Raw genomic sequence first — 10,492 nt, 5'->3', positions numbered from 1 at the left:
ATCGACTACGCGGTCTTTAGCGACGTGCTGGAATTTTTTTTTTTTTTTTTTTTTTGTTGTTTTTTATCAGATCTACTAGGATATCTGTGAAATTTCTAATCTACGAGATTGTCAAATCAAATTTATATCGGTTCCGTGATACTTTTATCAGGTCTGTGTCAATGTATAAAATTTCTACAAAGTCTACATTGAATTGTAAAAATTTCTGTTGGAAAATTACGAGTGATCGAAACGATCAATTTTTTGTAATTTTCAATGAAGATTTTATAGTAATGTTCGATGGAAGTTTTGCTAGATTTTAATGTAATTGATTTATAACAATTTGCGCGATTTTTCTTTTTCTTGTATCTTCATTTTTCTGGTGTAAATTCACAAAACATTTAACGTATCGTATATTTTACATAGATGATGGAAACAATTAAACAATCAATTATCCATTGCATCTGTAAATCCATTTATCTATTTAAAATAATTTTTCGTACCGTACACTGATTTTCTATTAAATATATGTTTGCAATAAACATCTTCTGGCTTTTATATAAGTACACTTTTAGATTGATTTCAAATTTCACTACTTCATAGTACAATGACAATAATTTTAAGATCCTTCTCGCGTTACAATATTAATAAAATTTCCAAATACTTTATATACACATATATAATATTTATATAACACACACGACGTTTTCATCAAATATCAAATACTTTCAGCGAGCATTCTGTTTTACTCTAAAATATTCGTCGTGTCAGCAATTAAAAATACCAAAGAGAAAGCGCGCATCCACTGTACTTCAACAACAATTCGACAACTACCTGTGCTCGATTTCCCGATCACCCGACCTCCGGCTTCCTCCAGGTTCCCTCCGTAAACAATCTCCAAGCTCAGCGAACTCGATCTACTTTCAATTTCACTTTTTCTTTCAACTCGCGAACGAGAGAACTCGCAGAACACTCGATTGATACTTGCGAACCAAAGGGGAACCCGAGCTACGTCGAAAGTTCACCGGACAACAGGCAGATGCGTCGGTGTTCGATCCGATCGGCTCGACGAAATGTGTCCGCGACGATGTATTCGCATCTCTCGTCGTGGTCGGTTTCGTTCCGTTCGAGAGATCGCGAGCTTGACGGTCGAACGCCGCGGCTGAAACTGGCCACGAGTCGGCCACGAGAGACCACAAGCTTCCACTCCGTTTCCACTCGTTTCTCTTCTCTTTCTTGCTGCACCAGTCGCTGGACCATAGACCGTGGCCCTCTCGTTCCCCCCTTTCGTTCGAATCGTCCCTCCCTGGTCGTCTCCGGTCTCTCCAGCCTCTTGCTTCTTTCTCTCTTTGCCACCGTAAGTCTTGCACAAATCTCTTCTCTTCTCTCGCTTCCCTGTCCTCTTGCTGCTGCTTCTCGCTCCTTTAAATAAGCTTTTGCTTCTCTCTCTTTTAAATAAGTCCTCTCTTTTGCTTCTCTTTCTTTCCTTGCTTCTGCGAGTCTTCCGCAAGTTTTCACGATTGCTTCTTCTTTTTCTTTGCGAATTATCCAGAAATCTTCACTTTTGCTTCTCTTTCTTCTTTATCTTCACTTCTGTTCCTCTCTCTCTCTCTCTCTCTGTCTGTGCAAGTCTTCCACAACTCTTTTGAGTTCCTTGCCTCGCTTCTTTTTGTTTATCGAAGAGAACACAAGAGTGTCGTTGTTACCGTTGCTGCTCCTTTCAGCGCTGTTTATGCTGCAACGTTGCTAACGTAGCGGCGTTTCTGACGTAGGTGGTATCCAGCCGAGGCACACGATCGTAGATGTTCGCCAGCCGGTGCATTATGCATGTGCATAAGTTGCGCTTTCGGAAGAAGAAGAAAAAGTACGGGCGATCGGAATATCCAAGCTTCCTTCCTAGATCCTGTTCTCGCGTATTCAGCCTATTGTTACTGACTCTAGACTAGAATTCTACCCCTTTCCTTCTGCTCTCTTATCCTTTTACATTATACTGCTCTTTTCTTCTTGTTTTCTCGTTTCCTTACCTCTTACTTTCTTCTTCTTTCTTTCTTTCATAGTCTCAAACCTCTTTTGCTTCTTTTCTCCCTTCTTTTTTGCCGCGTACTCGTAGTCTAACTAAGTGCAGTCTCAAAAATAAAAATTTGCAATCGGTGCAATGATGATCGTCCTTTGAACAGAAGTCTACGTTTAAGGATTTTGAGACAGTTTTGAAACATAACACGTTACCAATGCTAGCCCCATGTTATTCAAGTTGTTCATTCGTGTACTTTTCCACTGTCAGAAATATTAAAATATTATTTATCTTTGCAATTATATGTTTCGCTTCGACAAAGTTCAACTAGTGTCTCTGGATCCGACAGGTCTCTTCTGTTTTTAGCTACTTTGTGTTAAAATATTCCATACTGTTGCACGAAGTAATATTAAAGTCAGAAGACGAACAAAAATCTACTCGTCATATTATTTTCCATGAAAATTATATTACGTTTTACAGTCCTATATTTGTACTATAATTATAAAAATAGATAAATAAAAATATATAATAAAAATAGAAAGATTTTATGTAACACGAAAGCAACGTTCGAAAACATTCTCTGCTATACTTTGCTGATAGATCACTGACGACTGTCAAACATTCCGCCGTTCAGATCGGTAGTGAAACGATATACGAGCACGATTGTAAAAGCGTTAATATGTTAATGAACGCGTGGGGGTGCTTACCTTCGAGATTTCCATGCCCGATTACATCGCTTCTTGGAAAGGAGTCGAGGTGTCGATCTCGATTCCAAACGGTCTGTACGAAGCTGCATGTGCTCGATCATATTTCCTGCAGCATCAAAGCATTGTCTCTTCAGTTTTCACTACGATTTTTCGCTACAACTTTTTTCAAATTTCACTATTTCACGATTTCATTTTTTTTTTTTTAACAAAACTTCCTCGTCGACTCATTCTTCTTTCACGTATCTATATATACATATATTTATGGAGAATAAAGCGTTCGGTTTGTCGACTTGTTCGCTGTTATGGATCGGCCGGTAAAAACGATAAGGATTCTCGATCCCATGACGAAAGGACGCAAAGGTCCTAAGGTAAATTCAATTAACGAGTCGCTCGAAATGGACTGTCCAGGGGTTTCGTTTGTTGGTTACGACTCAATTAATCCTCGAACAATGGATAATTTTGTGCTCGCGGGCGCGACGTCTTTCTTTCCACTTTTCTTTTCCTGCTGATTGAACGTATTTTGAAAAGAATGATGTTTCATTCGTGTAATGACATAATGCACTATGTCATTATATTTTTTTATTTCCTTCTTTTCTTCCCTAATTATTTTAACAACTCTCACTGCGAAATTCAAGAAATGGAAGATACAATCGTGTGTCGTATATCGTATATTCATGATGATCAAATTTTGTTACGAACGCGCCGAACTGAGTTAACTGTTCTGGAATAAAAAAATAACTAAATGAATCTTAACGTAACAGCGTCTCTCGACATTGAAACGTCCACTTTCCATCTCGTTATATTGTCGGCCACGAACATTGAAATCTACGATACGCGAACGTCACAGGAAGTGACAAAAAACTGCTTGCGAATTCGTCATTGAAAGTAGACGAGCGATGGATAAGCGAGCAATTATCCTTGGCACGATCGCGACTGAACACGTCGCTGCTAATTGTCGGTACTAATTGCTTGTCACCACTCACGCTGGTCTCGCGGATATTCGCACGCGCGTTACGCTTGTTTCTCTTTTCAACGATAACGAACAGCGTCGTGAATACGAGACACGTATTCCACGTATTCGTGATTCTCGCGTGTCACACATAAGTCAATCGAATACGGAGAGAATTCGTCGAATCAGAGGACAAAGAGAAGTATAAAAAGATTTCTTGCGCTTGGATTACGCATAAAATCTCAAGACAATGAAATTTTATTCAGGCAAACTTATGAAATAAGTATTGCAAGTTTCTTCGATTAGCGGAGGGGCAAGATCATTTTAAGTATAATACAACGTGCGTACAAATCTGTAATTAACACATATAATCGTGTTTCAATTCATGCACACGTGAAGAAAGTGTAATCAGGTTTTCCAGTTCCTGTATTTTTTACAAGACGAGAATACAAGTGTAATTAGTACATATATCCGTGTTTCAATTTAATTTTTAATTAATTCGTGTATTTTTCTGCAAGACGTGTATACTTGCAATTAATACTATGTTCAATTCATATACATTTTTTATATACATGTGAACATGTAACTGATACCGACATGCTTGTTTCATTTCGCATATTTTTTGATACATATGTGTGTCCCAGTTCATTTTTAATAGACTAGTTTCAATAAAAGATACATACGTATGTATCTAAAAATACTGTTTATGTGTATTAAAACACACATGTACCCGATAGATAGACATGTTAATCACAGTGTACACGTATCGTATCCTTAATACATATTCAAACTACAAAATAGAGAACCAGAATGAAGTTCGAACGCAAAATTTTTGCTCTGTGTATATATTTCAATATTCGCTGTGCAGCGAATTCTCAACCAACGATCCCGCGGAAAACCGCCATTTATGGGGCAGAGAGAAAGAGAGAGAGAGAGAGAGAGAGAGAGAGCTTAGTAGAGAGCGCGAAGCCGAGGTCGTGCGCCTCTTCTCCTCCGGCGAACGAACGAAATCAATTATCCGATCGGCGATTGAACCTCGTCTGGACCGTAACGCGAACGTCACCGTCGTGCTTTAATGATCTCTGTTTATAGGTTTGCCCGGCAGGTGTAATAAATTCTAGCGGCACGTCGTTATTGGTGCTCTGATGGCTCGTTTATCCGCGGCAACGTCCTCGATTCGATGCGTTGACGCGTTTCGCGGCAATCGGCGATCGCGACGTCTCACTTTTATTGCGGAAAAATCGAAAAGCAGCCGCTCTCTCCTCTGGTTCGCCTTCGGGACGAATGCTCCCTTCGTAATTCACGCCGATCCCTCACGTGGATTCTCTGATTGTCAGCGAAGAAGAACGGTTTCGTTTGTTGCTGTTGGACGAAAAATCGTGTCTATTAACACGCGGAATGGTGATTTACGTTTATTGTGATAAACAATGTCACTTTTCGAGGACGTGTACATCGTGAGAGTATAGTCGAAGGATCGTTAACTTTTGGGTGACAAATTAGATCGTTCAATCACTGTAACATATGTGGTATGTAATTTGCGTGGGTTTGTTTGAAATGCCAGAGACTCTATTCCCGTGTCTTTTGTTCTTCCATCTTTTCTAAAGGCGTCCGCTATTAAAATTGAGATTAATTTCGAATTTTGAATGATGGTGATAAGATAATTATCAAGTAAACGAAGAATATAAATAATTGTATAATTATAAACTAGGTTAAATGAAATTCCTTCAGTTATTGTACGATAGAATAACTTGAAAATTTATGATGTTCGATAAATGAAAAATCTAACATAAAAGTTTCTAATATAAATATATATAATATGATAATGTAACAAATTTGCTTATTATCGCAATTATGAAATACTACTACGTTAATAAGAAAGACATGATGATAGGAAATTAAAGAATTTCAAGCAACATGGTACATCAGTATAAGTGATTTATAAATAAGGTCTCGCCTAATCATTATGCATTAAAATTATTACATATCGAAGACTCTAATATGAAAATTTCCTTATCATTGTTTGCAATTGATATAAAAATAATGTGTAAGTGCAATATCTAAAATAAAATATACAATTTTCTCGCAAATATTATATAAACTTTTAACCAAAGAATTTAAATTAAATTAAAATACTCAGTGAGACAAGAATCATTCGTGTTCGAATGAGATATTCTACCAAATCTGATTTGATCATTTCTATACTCGGGAACAGCGTACTGTGCGTTGTACGATCATTTCTTTACACGAAGTTTCCAACACGAATCTCAAATACCGAGAATTTTTCACACCAAAAAATTAACGATCCTTTAATTTTGCCACGAGCATTGTACTTGCATCTACAGTCGTGCTTGTTTCCACGGTTTTGGCATTAACGACCGTGTATCGTCGTGTTTTTTATGTCCCCGCTGTTCACAGGATAACTTATTGGCCATCATTCGATGCAGTCGATTCAAAGATTCGATTACGATAATAACTTACTCGTCGCTCGAATTTGTTCGTTACGATGGATCGTCGAGGAGATAAAACGGACGTTGAACTTCTGTTAAAAGAACGAAAAGAGAAAAAAGTAAAATGAAGAGGATCTTCTGGTAGTCAATTAGTTCGATGTTATTTATTGCTGGCCAACGGGGTTTAAGCGTATTCCTTTGGCAATTAAACCGACGTTTCCTAGCGTCCGACCAGCGAAATACGTTTGAGGATTCTTGATCGCATGCCGCACGCTACCATGGAAATTTATTAGCTTAGGAATTCATACGTTTCGTATGAAACTCGATTGAATTAAGTACGAACTAAGTACATATTGCACTTGAATTGAAGCTTGATTAAAAAACTGATATTGAAACTTTAGTAGAAGAATCATAATAGTTATCTTTAATTTGATTTTACTTTAAAATGTCAGGCCTTTTACTTTGACAGTTTTCTTTTTCAAATGAGAATGCAAATAAGAACAAACGACAAACGACAGAATCTCCAAAGATATAACTGGTGAATACCCTCGCAATATTTGCACAATTACATTTTTCAAAAATTAAAAAAAAAAATAATAATATTCGTTTCCTAGTCCTTTTAAATTCCGTTTGCCAAACTGTAAGTGTAAAGATCGAAGTATAGAGATTCATGGATCGCAGCAGGATGAAGATTTTTAACTCGAGGATTCAGAATTCCTTTCTCTCAGGTGGCGGCGAATTTTCATTCGTTTAATCAACGCGCGAGAACAATGGCCGTGATATCAGCTCGCGAATGCGCCGCGACTCGAACATGTTTGATTCGCGAACGAGGCGACCGGGCATTATTTACACAACGGAGGAGACATGAGAACGAGCATTCGCGGGGAATGCAAATTACCGACTACCATAAAGGACGGGTATGATGCGTGCACTGGTTGCTCGTAATGCACGACGTGCACAGCATGCACGTGCAACTCCTCTACGATTTACGATCCAAGAATTAGACACAATAGGAACGACCGGCTCGGTGTCTAATAACCAGAGTTACGGCCATACTTGGCGGCCGATTAAATGCTCGCTGCCTCGCCACGTTGCCAGAATTTGCAAGTTCCTCGTCCGGGAGGACGACATTTGTCTCGTTGGCCTGGCAAATTCTGGGTGTAACTCAGAATTGTCAGTTTCCCTTGTCTCGTCTTATATAACTAACTGAAAGGTGTAAAGAATCGGAGGTAGAATTTCTAGCTTCTTTTTCAAGAGCTTTATTTTATCACAAAAACAAGAAATCAAGATATTATAGCATTTCGCATGATACATGTGACATACTCATAAAAAGATATATATATATATATATATAATTGAACATTTTTACGAATCACTGCACGTGTCCAACAAGTAATAAATTCTGTATACATTTTTACAACTGGTTACAAACTTGACCAACGTCAATCATAACAGGCCTGTCTAACTTTGAAATATTAATGAAACGTCAAAACATTTTACGTGACGTAAACGTTCCCATAAATGTCTCGATACTTTCGCGAACACGTACTCAATCATCGTTCCTATGAAATTTTTAATTATTTTTTAATCATTTTATTAACTTTATCATTCGATCAAATTTAATTACACGTAATAAAGTGTAATATTTTCATTGAATTTCATCTAAACTCGTAATTTTATCAATAACCAAATATTGCAAGATATTGAGTATTGTGATCCTAGTCGTTAGACAAGCATTTTAACGCAGTCTTCGTTAACGGAAGCTGCCCCCGGAGGGGATTTGGACTCTCGTGGTCTCGTGGCGCCTAGGAATTGCTAAATCGACGCCGTGGAAACGCTTGCGCGGCACCTGTCGCGTTCGAATAAGGCGACACGCTCCTGCCTACTGACTATGATTCGTTAATTAGCGTGTAGGTTAGCTCGCGTACGAAATAACGGGTGAAAAAAGCATTAAACGCTCGCCGACAAAAGCGGCTCGTTGCCACTAATTACAGGCCGCCGCGACTCCATCTTTGTCCGCCGCTACTTTTGCGAATTTAATACATACGTATTGTACATGCCGATTGTTCGACATGTGCGTATGCTTACCCTTGACCGATCAGAATTCGCTTCTACGCTCGTGCATGCCAGCACGCTTTTATCAATTTGAAGAATCTACCGTGGTTTGGAAATTTTCTGCCTGATAAATGCCCGTGCACATGTATTTTCGTTTGTGACTTGATGTGAAGATAATTGGAGCGCGAAACTCATTCGAGAGGTTTCTTGTTTCCAAGTTTCTTTAATGCGTAAGAAATTTATAATATTACAATATTACATAGGCAGTTTGCGTTAGTTAGTTTCTCGGAGAAGGTTATTTTTCACTGTAATATAACAGCGAAGTGCTAAACTCGATAAGAATTTCAACCTTCTTAGTGTTTTGCAATTTTTTTATTCGTCATATCGTCTAGAACAGAACGTATAGAAATCTCGAATTTAAAAGGGACATTTACTTCCTTTCAGTAGGAACTTATTTTGGGAAAATGAGGCGTCGATATGGAGAGCCTCATTTGTTGAAAAGGGCGAAATTTATGACGCAAAAATTAGAAAACAGTAATCTTGCACTATTTGTGCTGGAGGCGATTCGTTTTTGCACAAAGTAAAAAAAGCCTGTGAAAAAGAAACATTGACAAAAAAAAAAAAAAAAACAGAACATTTAATTCCAACGAAACTTTCGAGAAAAGGATTGATCATCTTTTTTTACACAGATCCCGGATGTCCCGAGGGACGTCGTTTATTTTCGATTTTGTTGAATATATACGCTGTCGAATAAAAAGTGTAGGCGTCGCGTCAAGGTAGAATTAACGCGGTGATTGCGGCATACTTTGTCAAAACGTCAGCTACGCTGTTCTTTTCTGTTTCGTGTCAGACATCGAGTTAACGAAATATATACGTTAAACAAAGCTTATAGAAAAGAAACGATCTTTGATATTCGTTTTTTAAAAAAAATGGAATTGAATTTGTTACGCGATCTGACATAAAATTCTTTAAGCTGCGTGCCGAGTTACTTTCACCACATCGATCGATACCGAGACAAGAGCTCATTATCAATTAAACTTCCGTCGTGTACGCATCGACCACAATTTAGGAATGAATTTTTAAACAATATTTCTGAATATTTTAATTGTTTAAACATTATCTAATATTTCTAATTCTCTTTCTAAGTTCTTTAAACATTATCTAATATTTCTAATTCTCTTTCCAAGTTCTCTTCTGTAATATTTCTAAGTACTTTTTAGAATCTTCAACTAATCATTTGTAGTAATCGAGTCACTAATACATTTCTAAAAAATTTTCATTATCTGTATCATATCATTAACGATCGAAAGATCGGGTAAATGTCGATCGATACGGAGACAAGAGCTCATTACCAATTAAACTTCCGTCGTTTGCACATCGACCAAAATTTAGGAGTGAATTTTTAAATAACATTTCTGCAACCAAACCTTTACCTATAATTCTGACTTCAACGATCGGTAAGTTGCATGGTTTGGTTTCTTTGGTGTTGGGTTAATGCCTGATCGTGATTATTTGAACTTGAATACGAGTTCAATTGCCATGACTTGTTTCGTAGTCGTACAAAATATACTTTGATAGTTATCATTCTTTAACAATTACCGTATATACGTTATATTTCTGTATGTACATAAATAATATTAGTTTAACAATACTATTGCTATTTAAATGTTACTAAATACTTTCAGAATTTCTCTCTGAATGTATAATTCAAGAAATAATTTAGTCCTTCACTATTAATTTGTCAAACAAGAATATTTCCTCAATATTTTTAATTAGTCTTTAGATTAATCAAACAATTATGCCTTATTTTACGAATACCATTCCTCTTTCTAACAAATAAATACTAAACTAACAAATAAATACTTAAATTCAATACAAGTTGTGACTTGTGTGATAAATATATTAATAAATTTATGAAAAGGTACTGATACATAATAATGAGACCCGTGCGTAGTCACCTCCACGTGGTGGGTTTTGGTAATTGATATCGTTTTACAGACTTTAATGTTTGGTAAAACGATATCAAGCTAAGAACTACGCAACCTATAGTTCAGTTTAGATTGTGAAAATTTCTTTCCTTCCATTATTTCACAATCTAAACTGGGCTGTAGGTATAATTAGTTGATAAGTGAATTTTTACAAAACAAAGTGTGTTTACACCAAAAAAATGTAAATAAATATTGGAAAACATAATAAACAGTCAAAAAAATGTAAATAAACATTGGAAACCAAAATAAACAGTCCAATGTTTGAAAACAAAGCAAAATTTCAAAGTTTTCGAAATTCCGATTTGAAATTTTCGAAAATTTTTGAAAACAAAGTGTGTTTACATCAAAAAAATGTA

This window comes from Frieseomelitta varia, unplaced genomic scaffold (genome assembly GCF_011392965.1).
Source record: "Frieseomelitta varia isolate USP_RPSP 00005682 unplaced genomic scaffold, Fvar_1.2 scaffold_618, whole genome shotgun sequence".
NCBI classification, from domain to species: Eukaryota; Metazoa; Arthropoda; class Insecta; order Hymenoptera; family Apidae; genus Frieseomelitta; species Frieseomelitta varia.
This window is presented reverse-complemented; position numbering follows the sequence as displayed.